Raw genomic sequence first — 14059 nt, forward strand, 5'->3', positions numbered from 1 at the left:
TAACCGTACAGCTGTTGGTTGTACCTGTTAGGCCTGGAGTATTTTCAAGGTCCAGAAACCCTCACTTACCACAATTGGGAACCCTTTTTCCCCGCTGCTGGCTGCTTCCGGGTATGCCTGTCCCAGGACCAGCTGGACTGTGGTCAAGGGGACCTGGGCTTCCGTTCCAGAGTCCCATGTTCTGGGACCAGCCTTCAAGGCCCTGCCCCGTCACCTGGCTGGAATTCTGCCTTGTCCGGAGCCAAGTGCTGGTCCTCGTTTCTTCCCTGGGTCCTGACCTTGAGTCCTTGCCTTGGAATCTCCAGCTTCCTGGCTCTTTCCCTGCCCTCGTGTCTTTGTCATCTCCTGGCACTGACACATGGACCTGCCCCCAGCTGTAGTTGCTGAGGTCCTGCTACCTGCCAACAGGCCCTCTCCAGGGCTCCCATCCTGGGGTCCGTTCCCTCACTGCCCACCGACCATATCATATGCCCAGGATCTGTGCTGTACCCCGCAGTCTGCATGCATTTCAGGCCCTGCAGGGGTCCTGCCCCTCATTACCACTGTGCCTGGCCATGGTCTCCGTCCTCCTCAGGCCCACCCTATTCTGTGCAGTAATCATGTCCATTCTCAGTTATGGATTTGGGGAGAATTCACCCCAGTAGGCCCCATGGACCTAAACAAACCAATTCAGACCTGATGCTAGATACATATGTGTGTGTAACTACTGATAAATATAAATAAACTCACCCATTCAGGGGAATTCTGTTAGAACCAATGAGCTGCCAGGCACAGGAAATCTTAGGTGAGAACAATTGGAATAGTTGTTTGTAGATCATGGGCCCTTTGAAGATTTGAGGGCGGCATTCCTGTGCTGTCACTTTAGGGCACTCTGCACCCTCCCCACTGTGCCACCATCTCCTTCCTCCCCATCCCCATGGGGCCTGTGTCCTGATAGGGAAACCGAGGAATCTTTGCCAGTGGACTGCTATGACTTGGGAGCAAGGCTTTGTCTTTGCACGTGGTCCTCTTGGAGACCGTCCCGGCCCCACGCCCGACTGGGCTAAGGCTGGTCAGGTGTAACTCTGGTTATTCCACATGGAGTGTCACCTCTCTGCTCTTGCCAGGCCAGCCTTAAAACCCAGGCCTCTGTCCGAGTGCCAGCTGCAGTCCAGAAGCTCGACCCTCGTTTGGTCTCTTCTCCCATCCTGTCTTCATCTCTGCCGCCTGCACTGGATTGGTCCTTCAGCCCCTATTTCCATTAATGACGATTTTTTTGCGGGACACAATTCAACCCCTAAAAGTCCACCCTCGGGTCCCTAAAATTTCATGTCCTTCTCACATGCAAAACACATCCTGTTGGCTCAGTCAGTCAAATGGCCTTGGCTAACCACAAGGGGCTCTGACATGTAGCCTACCTACCTGGGAGATAGGCTTTTTAGATGGGTTTACAGTAAACAGAACGTTTTTGTGTCATGCTCATTTGAGACTTAACAACTTGTGGTAGACAAATCAGGCCTGACAGAGGTGGAGAAGACAGGAAAAAATCACTACTTTTTAGTATGGAAACAAGGCCCAGGGGCCTACGGTGGGAGGGTAAAGGTCACATGGGGGAGGGGAGGGAGAGGAGCAGGTCAGGCCCTTTTCAGGCGCCCACTCCTCCCATTCCGTGACGCTCGTTTGTCTGTGTCTTGTCCAGCAGATATTGATTTATTGATGGATGACCTCAGAATCAACGTAGTTTTCAGGTAGGATATGTAATATGCATGGGAGAGTGCAAAACAGGTGAAAACAAGTAACTTGAGAGGCCAAAACTGGCCTAGAAATCGCCATTAATGGGTTCTCCTAACTGTCAGTTATCTTTTCTTTTGTCAGACTGGAATTTGACTGTAGGTAATGAAATTAGCTGTGAAAGCACACGGATTATGCTTTTGGAGGGGCTGAGAAGCTCGGTCTTCCTGCCCAGGGGAATCTGAGAGGATATTTTTCTGTTTTCATTCTGTGCTGCAGTTCTCCCACCTCCCTTTGTCACTCTGTTCGTGTCATATGTGGGCCGGAGGCAGCTGCTCGCTCCTTTGGCTTTGTCGGGTCTCCTGATAAATAACATGCAGTCTACAGCTGTGCAACTGATGTTGCTTTTTCTAAACAACACCTCCGTGTTCATTTCCACGAGTACAGGCATTACCACAAAAGGTAAATAATCTACGATGGGACATGGTGTGAAATAAAATTAAAGAAGTGGCCGTGGGAACAGGGTAGGAAGCGCTAGCCTCGGAGGGACGACAGGAAGCTGTCTTGTTGTGTGCGCTTCGCTTAAAATCATCTTTCTTTCTCTTCCCGCCTCTCCCCCTTCTAAAATTCATTTGGTACATCAACACCGTGTCTCCGGTGTCAAATAATTGATACAAACGCCTCTTCTCATTTACAGGCCATTTGCAAAAAGGAAAATCATTTCTCCAACGAAAATTAGGCTTTCAAAATTTTGCCAGGGGATTAGCTATAGAAATGGTGCTATTAGAAAGTGTCCGTTGTAAATCATGCGTGTGCAACACTTACAGTTTATTAAAGTCATGCTTTGCTAGCAAAGCAACTTTTGGCTGTTACAAATGAGGCTTATTTATTTTGTATCACTACTTACCCTGCCTTTGCGTTGCTTGGTGTTCCCTAAACAAGTCTTATAGTCCCATGTGCACAGTGAAATTGAGCTGAGCGTGAACCCTTGAGAAACTTGTGCTACAAGTACGTATAATGCCGTTTGTCTCCTACTGATCAGCAGAAACGAAAAGGTAAACGATCCTCTGCAGAAATTGGGAATAGAAGTTCAGAAAGACACTGCAAGCCTCCAGCTCTGTTCTTCCCACCCCATTGACTATTTACCCTGCCACTGTGCCCTTTCAAGCCCCGTGCCTCAGTTTCCTCATCTGCACCTGCGTCCTGTGATGGTGGGAAATTTAAGTGAACTAATACAGGCAGAGCGTTTAACAGAGTACGTGGCATGCGGTGAGCTCACGATTCATGTGAGCCGTTATTATCATTATTACAGTTCCGTTAGCAGGCGGGACTCAAATTGGGTCCCACTCCGCAAAGGTGAGATTTGGCAGAATGACATTTAGGTCAAGCGGGGCCTTCCGGAACCCCCCTCTGCACCCAGAATTGTAGGGTGTGGTGCAGGAGAGCATGGGTGGCTGCCTGTGGAATGATGTACACACTGGACATTCACGCTCTGTGGAGTGTGAAGGCCATAAAATTTGCTTCAAGTAAAGTCCTCTCAGAGTTGTCAGGACAGCCTGAATCAGAGGCCTTCCAGCAACATGTGGAGAGATGGGATCCTGGCAGAAACTGGACACACTTTGATCATTTTATGCAAAACCTCCCAAACTTTATGATTGCACCTCACATGTCAATCATTAATACACACACTGTTAGCTCAGTGTTGCAGTGGTCACAGTGACGTATTTTGACAACATCTGTCACTTGTTCCGTGGCCTATGTTTATAGGGTTGACGTAGTCGACTGTGAGATCCCGTTCTTCCTGCCACTTTTTATGCATCTTCACAAACGCTAGGGCCCCCCAGTAAATGCTGCTTCAGGGAGCGGCGTGGCCCCAGCCACAGCCTCGAATCCCACGCCCACGGCCGTCTGGTTGCGCCAGAACCAGCAGAACACATGTGCATGTCTGTCACACACAGGCCCCTGGGAGCAGCGCCGCACAGGGTTTGTAAGGAGACTTGGTTACAGGTGCAGTAAGGGTGAGACTAACAGGAAAACCCAAAGCCAGAGCTCATTTCTATGAGAATGTGCAGCCTCCTTTCCCAAACCACAGTTTCACCAAGAAGGTATGAGTAAGTCCATCTTTGGGCACGTGTTAGTTTCGTTTGTAGTAAGATGATGCCTGGGGCCTGACTTGTGCAACCAGGACCCATGGGTGGAAAACAAAGCGTGTCAAGTGCTCCCGTAGCCTAAAGAGCATGCTTCTTAGAAGCTGGGGCCAGACACCTCCACAGCTGTAGCAACACCCACACTGCCCTGCCACACCCGTCCTCAGGCTGTATGAGGGAAGGAACGTGAGTGCAGAGTCTGGACGGTGGTGGGGTCCTTCCCCGCCCCCCGTGGTGGAGGGCGGGGTCTCCACTCTTGAAGTCAAGGGCAAATCAGCAGGGGGTCTTCAGAACACAGGAGCCTGGGCTACTGTCAAAGTGGAATTTGAGGAGAGTTCTGGGGAGAGCTCAGCACGGGTTCTCTGTCATTTGCAGATGTGCTTGATCATAGAGACTGTTGCCTAATTGGGATCCAGAAATTTCTGAAGGCAGGAGGTGAGCTGGGACCTTAGGATCATGTGCCTAGAGAAAGGTGGGGCGGCCCCCACCCCACTCCAGCTTTCCACGGCCCTTAGTGGGCGTAGAAGAGAGGGTATTAGGATCTGGCGGTCCCATGTGAAGGGCCATGGACATTCTGGAGGCACAGGACCCCAGCACCAGTGGTTTGGGCTGCTGAGAGGGGCCATGGGAGGCCAGGGAGAGCTGGCACCATCCTGAGAAAAGCACCCAAAGCAGCCGCCGGCAGAGCACCCTGTTAGCAGAGGCTGTGGGTGGCAAACTGGTGACCTTCTCATCTGCTTCCCTCTTCTGACCACTGTGCCCAGCCACACCGGGTCGTTGCTGTCCTTCACTCGGACAGCTCCTCCACCTGCACCCCCGTCGGTCCCCTGGCTTCATTCAGGACCCTGTTGACATGTTGCCTCCTCAGACACACCTCCCAGGGCCACCTTACCTGAGAAAGCGCCTCTTGTCCCTCTCATTCCCTTGCCTTGCTTTAATCGTCTACATCACTGTCTGACATTCTACTCCACCTTCATTTGTTCCCTGGGTCCCTGCCTACCCCGACACTGGGCATATGAGGTCCCAGAGGGGAGGGGCTGTGTTCTGGTCACCGTGCTGTGTCTGTGGTCTCGAGGAGATGCGGCACATTGCAGGTGCAGTAAGCATCTCCCCAGTGAAGGAACGAGTTAGCCGGACCGAGCCTCCCCGCGTGGTCAGGCGTTAGTCATGGTGGGCGGTCCCCCGGGCTAGCTGTGCAACCTGTACCCCTTCAGAGCCGTCATCTGCCCTTCCCAAGCCTGACCTGTGCTTCAGGCTGTGTTCCGGAATGGTTTGACCAGAAGAGGCCCCTCCAGGGACGTTGAGGGGGAGAATCAGGGGTGTTTACTCCCCCGGCCTCCTCCCTGCTGGGCTGCTCATGTCAGTGGCCATATCTGTCCCCTGAGACCACAGTGCCAGCTGGGTGTGCCCTCTCTCCTGGCTGGAGCTCCCTCCTTGTCCGGCTCCAGCCTAGGCGATGGCTTCCTGTCACGGCTGGTTCCTGGGCTTGACTCACCTGTTCATTGCCTTAACCTACCCACGGCTCTGAGAATAGTGTCTTCATTCCTCTCCTTGAAGGTGCATCTCTTCCCTGCCAGGACCTGTACTGAGCTGGGGGACTTCGCTGCCCCAAAGCTATCCCTGGGCCGCAGCTTTGGCAGTGCCTGCGAGTTTATTAGGAATGCAGGACCTCTGGCCTCCCCTTTCTGATGGAGTCAGAGCCTGTCTTTCAGAGATCTAGGAGATCTGCTCGCATGTCTGCGGGGCACGGATGCCGCCCCACCCCACACTCCAGGGCATGTTTGTATATGAGCAAGGAGGGCTTCTCAGGCCTTGGCTGCACACTTCTTCCCTCCGTGTCCGATGGGCAGAGAATGGGGCAAGCTCCTCAGTCCTGGATTCAACTGCCTGGGTTCCAATCTGGCCTTTCCCCTTCACTAGCTGTGCAACTGTGGGACAGCTGCTAACCCGCTCTGTTTCCTTGTTTGTCCGGGGGGATGGTAATGGTGCTGCCTAATAGTACTAAGATGATTAAATCACACAATGCATAAGAAGCAAGGGAACAAGCCCATGTGGACATGTGTAGCAAGAAGACCAGGGAGGGAGGCAGTGTGCCTGGGGCTGCTGCCACCCGCAGCGACTGTCACTCAATGATGCTAAGGAACGCTGGTAGTGGTGGCAGTGACGTCATTGGTGTCATTTTGGGTGGGACAGGAGGCAGTAGTTTTGGGTAATATACAGGCTGGAAAATCCATCTGTACATTTCTAGTCATAAATGCAAGACCATCACCTGAAATGACAACCACTGCAGCATTTGTATTTACTCAAAGCTTTGCAAAGCCCTTTCAGAGATATAATGCAGACACTTAAGAGGGTAAGAAGCAAAGCCCTGAAAGATCATTCTAGGCAGTGCTCACTCGGATGGAGAATTCCAGAATAAAGTTGACTACAAAGGCACCCTGCTTCCACATGTAATTCTGCGGACACTCTTTGATTTCACAGCCATCGATCAATAATTCATTTGGCTTGTGACTGTCGATGACATGGTTTAATATAGCCAGTGAAATTATGTTCCCAGAGGAACACGTATGCACACAGAGGAAAAAATTACAATGACCACCGTCCTGGCCCCTAATTGAAGCAAGCCTGCCTCCATGCCTAGACCTGCTGTTTGAAGACAAAAGGGGCCTTGGGATAGATCAATAGCACACCTAATGCCAAGCATGCTCCTCCCTCCGTGAGTCCCAGAGAACTCTCCAGAGCCGCTAGGCAGGTGCACCAAGCACCCACCCCTGAGACCAGAACCGGAAAGGCCACGCAAGCTGCTTGGGGGCACTGCCAAGTACTCCTTCAGACGCTCTGAGAAACACCTTTGTCACCTTCCCCGTGGGTTGCTGCCTGGTTCTCGGCTGTCCTCTCTGGCCCTCCCCTTGTTCAGCATTGGGGACATCAGGTGCACTGGCAGCAGCAGCACCGTGCACGGTCCCGGGGACAGGATGGTGGGGGTGTCACCTGAAGTAAAATATTCCCAGGCTTGATTTCTCACAGAAAAGGAAATCGGTGACCCAGGAAGTTTTGTGAGACTACTAAGTCAGATCCTCAAAAGAGGCAGACGAGCATAGCCCTTCTTTGTGCAAACGGTGATTAGACATTTTGGAGTCGTATCTGATGCCTTTGCCCTCTTGTTGGGATCTCCTCCTTTCATTGTCTGCGGCCACTGTCCTTGAGTGTAACAATAATCATAGTATAAGACAGGAGCTCGGAGCACTGGGCTTGGCACCAGGTTGCCAGGGTTCAAACTGTAAGTCCATTCCTCACCGGCTATGTGATCCCAGCAAGTTACTTAACCTCTCTGTGCTTCAGTTCGCATGTCTATTAAATAGGTATTATAATGTCATCTTAACCCTATGGTTGTTGTGAAGATAGAATGTGTTCTAAGGCAATTGCATTCTTAATGCAGTGGTTGATATACACTTATGGTACAATAAATGGTAATAATATGTGTTAATTATTATTGTTAGCATTATTACCAGTGGTTTCCTAATTGGTCAACTTCCCTCTAATCTTTCTTTTCCAGTCAACCACTTGTTGCATTGTTGCCCAAGTGAAATTCTGGAAGACTTCCTCTGATTAAAGTGACCTTAGTGGCTCTCCAATTTTTATAAAATAAAGATCAGGAATTTTAGAATATACAAAACATCCATGACCTGGCCCTGCTTATCTTTCCACCTCTCTAGCTATGTGACCCAATTCTGAGGTTCTTAAAAGTCCTGCATTTGTTCACCCGCATCTCTTGGCTCATGGCCCCTCCTCCATCTTCAGAGCACATCACTCCACAGATCCTTTTGTCATGTGAGGTAACTTTCTCACAGGTTCCAGGGATTAGGATGTAGGCATCTTTGGGGGCCATTATTCAAATGACCACAGGGTGCAAGGATGATGGCAAGATGACCAGTCCTGGTCCTAAACTAAGATAGTTGTGACGGGCTGCATGGATTTGAATGCTGGGTGAGGGGCAGAACGCACAGGTGTTGGTCACTGACTGGTCCTGGCAGATAATGGAGGAGGAACAAGAGAGCAACCCAGGTTTCTTGCTTGGATGTAATTGATGAAACAATGACCAGAATCATTCAAAGAGACTATTCCGTAACCAAGGATGAGTAAAAATTCTAAAATTGTCAGTAATTTTTAAGGTTTATGACAAGGAAAGAACTCGTAGTTATAAACTGGTTATCACTGCATATTACACACTGATTTTGTCTGAATCATGAATTAGCAAATGATTCAACAGCTGCTGATATCTCACAAACAAGGTATTTATTTTAATTTATTTTTTAAAAAGTACCATGCAGTAAAAGGGAAGACCTATGGAGGTGAAGATTGAGAAATAGTCCTTAGAATTGTTTTTACATTTCAGGGTATATTTTAAAAATGATATTGGTGAGCTGTCAATTTTCACTCAATAAGCTAAACCAAAGGTTGAGCTACAAGAAATTAAACACTTTGATTTAAAAATTGATGTGGAATAAATGCTTGCCTATTTTCTAGTGTCTCAAAGACGTTGGAGATTTCCGTTACTCTTCGATGACCCTGGGCCTTAGCTCCCTCTTGCATTTGCCCCCTTATTTCTTTGTCAGTTCTGTTCTGGTTTTCTCTTGTTGCATAGTGAACACACAACATAGTGACAATGGACAGGAACCACGTTATTAAGGGAGAGGACTTCCGGCAGGGCTGGACTGACGACTCTCGACTTCAGTTGGAGTGGGTTGGGATGGCTCGTCGGTGACTGGGCTGCGCTGGTGTCGACCCCCCAGACGGCTTTACTCACTGGGAGCCTCGTGGGCTGTGTGGTTGGGCTCAGGGGACCCCGTCCACATCCTCCCGGGGTCTCTTCAGCAGGGTAGTTCAGACGTGTTACTAAGTGAACATAGTAAAGGGCATTTCTGTGCACAAAAGGGCATTTCCACATGGCAGCTTTGGTTGCAGTTGCAGAGGCCACATTCCTTCCGTACACCTGACTGTCCTGGCTCCTGCCTTCATCCCCAGAGCTCCGCATAGAGGATCTGGTCTTCAAGTCCCCGGTGGGGACATGGAGACAGACAGATTTATCTGCATCTACACATGGATCAGGTTAGGTGTAGGGGAAATATTTGACAAAACGCATTGTGAAAAATAAAGATGAGTTTCCGGGCCTGTCACAGCCAATAAATCCACTTAGTTGAAAAGCCCTATGTGTAATAAAAATGTCACATTTAAGAAATTAAACGATCTTGTCATTTGAAATGAGGATTAATCGAATTTTAAAACAGAGTGAGCTAAAATGAAGCTCGGTGAGTCACATGGCCTCTCACATTTGCAATATTCCTAAGATAATTATTAATTAGTACACCAGAAATGATTTCAATGTAACATTATGGTACAGATTTAAACACCCAAATGGAAGACGCTTCTTATTAAGGTTTCTCATCTTTTCTTAAAATTAAAATGCTAAACTAATTAAAACCAAAGGTACATTAAAAACAGTTTGCTTCCAAGCAGATTTTTAATATATGCCAAGCCAAGTATAAGCCTAGAGCTACTTTCTGGGCGGTAGAATCAGAAATCTATTAAAGATGGAATTTCTTGTGGACGTCCCAACAGCCTTTCCTTTATCTCCATGTGACCTGAATGGCAAGAAATTCATTTCAGGCCGAATTTGGCTCCAGGTTGTGTGTTTCTTGAGATTATTAGTCAAGGCTTTCTAAAAGGTAAATTATACTTTATCACCACTTTGCTTACGATTTTCCCGTGGTCTTCCATTGTCCCTCATGTACATTTCAATGTCCTTGCTATGACCTAGAAAGAAAACCCTCCGTGTTCCGTCCTCTACCTAGTTTTCTTTCCTCAGCTCGCTTTTGTCATTGCACTTCAGCCTTCGCCTTCTTTTACTGTTTTTGAACACACCAAGCTTTTTCCTGCTCCCAGAATCTCTGCATTTTCAATTCCTTCTACAATGTCCTCAGCCCAAATCGTCACATATCCTGTTTCTCGTTACCATCCTGGTTCTAACAGTCCTATCCAACCCCACTCTAGTCTAACCCATCACCCGGTGTTTTTCTCTTTGGGGCACTTATCCCTCTGTAACGTATCTTAATGTTTGTCTTGTTTATTATCTGTCTTCTTTCAGCTAGAACACAAGCTCCAAAGGGCCAGGTCCTTTCTTGCCCATTCAAGTCTGAATCCTCAGTAGCCGTAACAGAGCTTAGTCCAGCTATGGCAGGAACAAAGGCACTTTTGCCGTCCACAAGTTACAAGAAACGAATACCAAACAGCTGGCTGGGAAAATCACATTGGTTTTTATTATTCATTTATTTATTTAATTTATTGGGGTGACAATTGTTAGTAAAGTTACATAGATTTCAGGTGTACAATTCTGTATGACATCATCTATAAATCCCATTGTGTGTTCACCACCCAGAGTCAGTTCTCCTTCCATCACCATATATTTGATCCCCCTTACCCTCATCTACCACCCCCCACCACCTTTACCCTCTGGTAACCCCTAAACTATTGTCTGTGTCTAACAGTTTCTGTTTCTCATTTGTTTGTCTTGTTCTTTTGTTGTTTTTGGTTTATATACCACATATCAGTGAAATCACATGGTTCTCTGCTTTTTCTGTTTGACTTATTTCGCTCAGCATTACTCTCTCAAGATCCATCCATGTTGTCACAAATGTTCCTATATCATCTTTTCTTACTGCCGAATAGTATTCCATTGTGTATATATACCACAACTTCTTTATCCATTCATCTATCAAAGGGCATTTTGGGTGTTTCCATGTCTTGGCCACCGTAAACAAAGCTGCAATGAACATTGGAGCACACGTGTCTTTATGGATAAATGTTTTCAGATTTTTTGGGTAGATACCCAGGAGAGGGATTGCTGGGTCATATGGTAATTCTATTCGTAATTTTTTGAGGAACCTCCACACCGCCTTCCATAACGGCTGCACCAGTCTGCATTCCCACCAACAGTGTATGAGGGTTCCTTTTTCTCCACAGCCTCTCCAACATTTGTTACTATTTGTCTTGTTGATGACAGCCATTCTGACTGGGGTGAGGTGATATCTCATTGTGGTTTTTATTTGCATTTCTCTGATTATTAGTGATGTTGAGCATTTTTTCATGTGTCTATTTGCCATTTGTATGTTAGTTCCCTGAATCGCACTGTGAGACTTAGAAGAAATTTAGACAAAAGAGTGTGGGCAGGAAGTGGGAAACGTATGTATTAATACACTTGGCTAATCTCTGAATCAAAGAGAAAGAAAAAAAGAAGACATTGAAATGAAAAGGCTGATAAACAGTGAAGGGCCTAAGTGATCCAGGTTAAGAAATAGAGACTGAAGGTTTTTCATGTTTTTTTTTGATCTGAGTCTTCTGTCTCTCTCTCTCTCTCTCTCTCTTTAAAAGATCCAATTTATTTTCTTTCTATATTTGGAAGTGTTCAAGAAATGCTTGTCAAATCTTTATTTGGGAGCCCAAATTTTCTCTTTCTTTTTGTACCTCATGTTAATGTTGATTCATGTGAACCTACAATTGAAACTACTTCCTGAAAAATGTGCCTTGCTCTGCCCCATCTGACCTGGGGGCATGGAGGGGTGGGCGGGCTGGGAATAAATGGCTTATTTGCAACAGAACAAGATTGTTCTAGTTTTCCCTTTCTTCCCTTTCTTCTTTGGTGTAAAAGTCATTCTGGGTTTCTCCATCACGGCTGCTCCATCTCACTTTCTGCCATGGCTGCATCTGGCACCCAGAAATTTGTCTGACCATGTGTTGATGGCTCTTAGTCTGTGGAAACTTGCTGGTGTCTGGAGGGTATTCTCAGGAAAACTTCTGTCTTAGAAGTTTTGGGGAAATGATCATTGATTGTTTTCCTGTTTCGGATCGTGTGACTGTCTTGTATCCTTCTGTATCTAAACTACTCTTCCATCCATATCCTGAAGTCATGCATTTCTTGCTGGTTTATCAGGAAAGTCTAAACTGGCAACTGGCAAATGCAGTCATCTGCTTGTTAAAAATGGGCCTGGCCTATAAGAAAGCTGACTTTATGTTCCCTGTTAATAATAATAGTGAATACAAATAAAACGGCTAAAGGAGAAAACAACTTTATCATAGCCCAACAAGATTCATAGTGATTATTAGAGTTTTAGCATGGCTGTAATGTGATTTAGAAAAAATAAAGGTAAATCAATCTATGTATCTATGTAAGCATGCATTATATATGAAACACGTATGCTGAGTAGGCAGTTCAGCAAACAGGTACCAAATGTCTCTTCGTCCAGGAGGGGAATGAATGAGTGAGCAGTGATCCCAGCCCTCTCCCCACCCCCCAGGTCAGATCGGGTGGGGGGAAAACACATTTTTCAGGAAGTAGTGCTACCGCTTCATTATGTTTCTGAAATTTTCAAAATATAGGTTCTGATTTCAACACATTGAGCAACCAACCACTCTGTGTTCACACTTTGTAAAACTTTTGTCAAGAAGAAAAACCACCAAAGCCAATAGTTGATTAGGGCAGAATATTGTGTATCTCTGTGTAAACAGAGCAGGGGGCCACCAACCCCCCAGTAAGCCTAAGTGAAGAGATGGTCTATTTTAGGAAATTAATGTGACCTGGGGAAGAGCCTGGAGTTTTGGAACCACGAGAGACCATGTTGCAGCCACCCTCCCACATCTGCTCGCTGGTTACCCGCGTTAGTCCCAGGCTCGTTCGCAGCCTCCCAAGCCTGGGAGGCAGCCCTCCTCCTGGTGCCTCGGGGAGAATTGCTCAGGTTGACACGGAAACGCCAGCACAGCGCTGTGCCCTGTGCTGGCGTCACTGAACAACCAAAAGTGATCCCAGGTACTGGCCCTTGGGAATGGTTTGCCTCCAGGCACGCACCTAAACCTGTCACTTCAAGGTCTGTGGCAGACGTACTCCATGCAGCCTGTACCAATCTTCCTCCTGCACCCCTGCTCCCTCCCACCCCCAAGTGCTGTTCATTGGGAAGGTGATCATTTCATCTCTCAGAAGCTCAGTTTAGCACCGAATATTTTACTTTCAGTTCCTAGTGACTTAATGCCCGCACAGTTTTAATGTCTATTATGGTGAATATTGATAAACCTCATAAAAAACAGACCTTTGGAATTCCGATGTTTCAGAGGGTAGAGGTCCTGAAACCAAAACGTTTGGGAACTGTCCATCTACTCTATGGGGCTTAAGCTTCAGTGGGATGTGTGGGGTGGGGATTCCTTTCTCTCGTTCATTTATTCAGTCATTTAACAAACCCAACTGGGCACCTGCCTTGTGCTCATTATTTGACTGTACGTTGGGGACAGAGCAGCGGGTAATCCCTTATTCCCACGTGGCGGAAGCTGACGGGGAGCGGCTGAGGACGGTGGTCTGTGTGTGAGGACACTGACGGCCCCTGTGGCCGGCTCCATCCACTTTGCAGGACAGTTTCCAGCTCACACAGTGGTGGACCCCTCTTGTCTTTCCGGAGAGGGTATGTGGCGGTTGAGGTGGCGACACTGATGACACCCATGAGAGGAACTGCTGTTTCTGCTTTTCTACTTGTGGGGCAGCCCTGTGTTTCGGGGCTCCTTCGTGGCGGCCCCGGTTAGCAGCCCCTCGCACAGAAGGCCTGAGGGCACGCTGACCACTGACCACATTCCCGACAGATAACCATCTCCAACCCCTCCGCCTGGGACTCAAGTGTAGACAGAGTTCTGAGCACACTTGGCTCCTGCGGTCTCAGGCTGGTGGCTGCTCTTTTATACTTGCTTCTCTTTGAACCAAGCGTTCCCGGGTGGGTCCTCAAAACAGTCGCCTCCTTAGAGCAAGTTTTCCGCTTCTTTTACCGCTTGGGTTTCAAGAGGCCACATAGGCTGTCAGAACACTTCTTTTTTTACCCTCGGCTTGTTTGCAGCTTCTTTCATTCTTCTGTTGAATGCATGACCCAGTTTTCTTTCCTTTAAATCAGGAGCAAAGGGGAATCGGAACAAATAAACATTTTTAATAATTTTGTGAAGAAAGTCAGGACTGAGGGAAACTTCCTGTTGGTTGTGCCCATGGGAAACTCTGCCTTCTGTTAGTTTACACTGAATTTTCCAAATCACTCCCAGGACTTTAATGTTCACTTGTCTATTTGGCAAGTGACACAATTTTCAGGGAGGAGTCTTACCTGATAAATACATTGTTACGG

The sequence above is a fragment of the Rhinolophus sinicus genome, chromosome 2 (assembly GCF_057876585.1).
Source record: "Rhinolophus sinicus isolate RSI-liver-muscle chromosome 2, RSI-T2T, whole genome shotgun sequence".
NCBI lineage: Eukaryota > Metazoa > Chordata > Mammalia > Chiroptera > Rhinolophidae > Rhinolophus > Rhinolophus sinicus.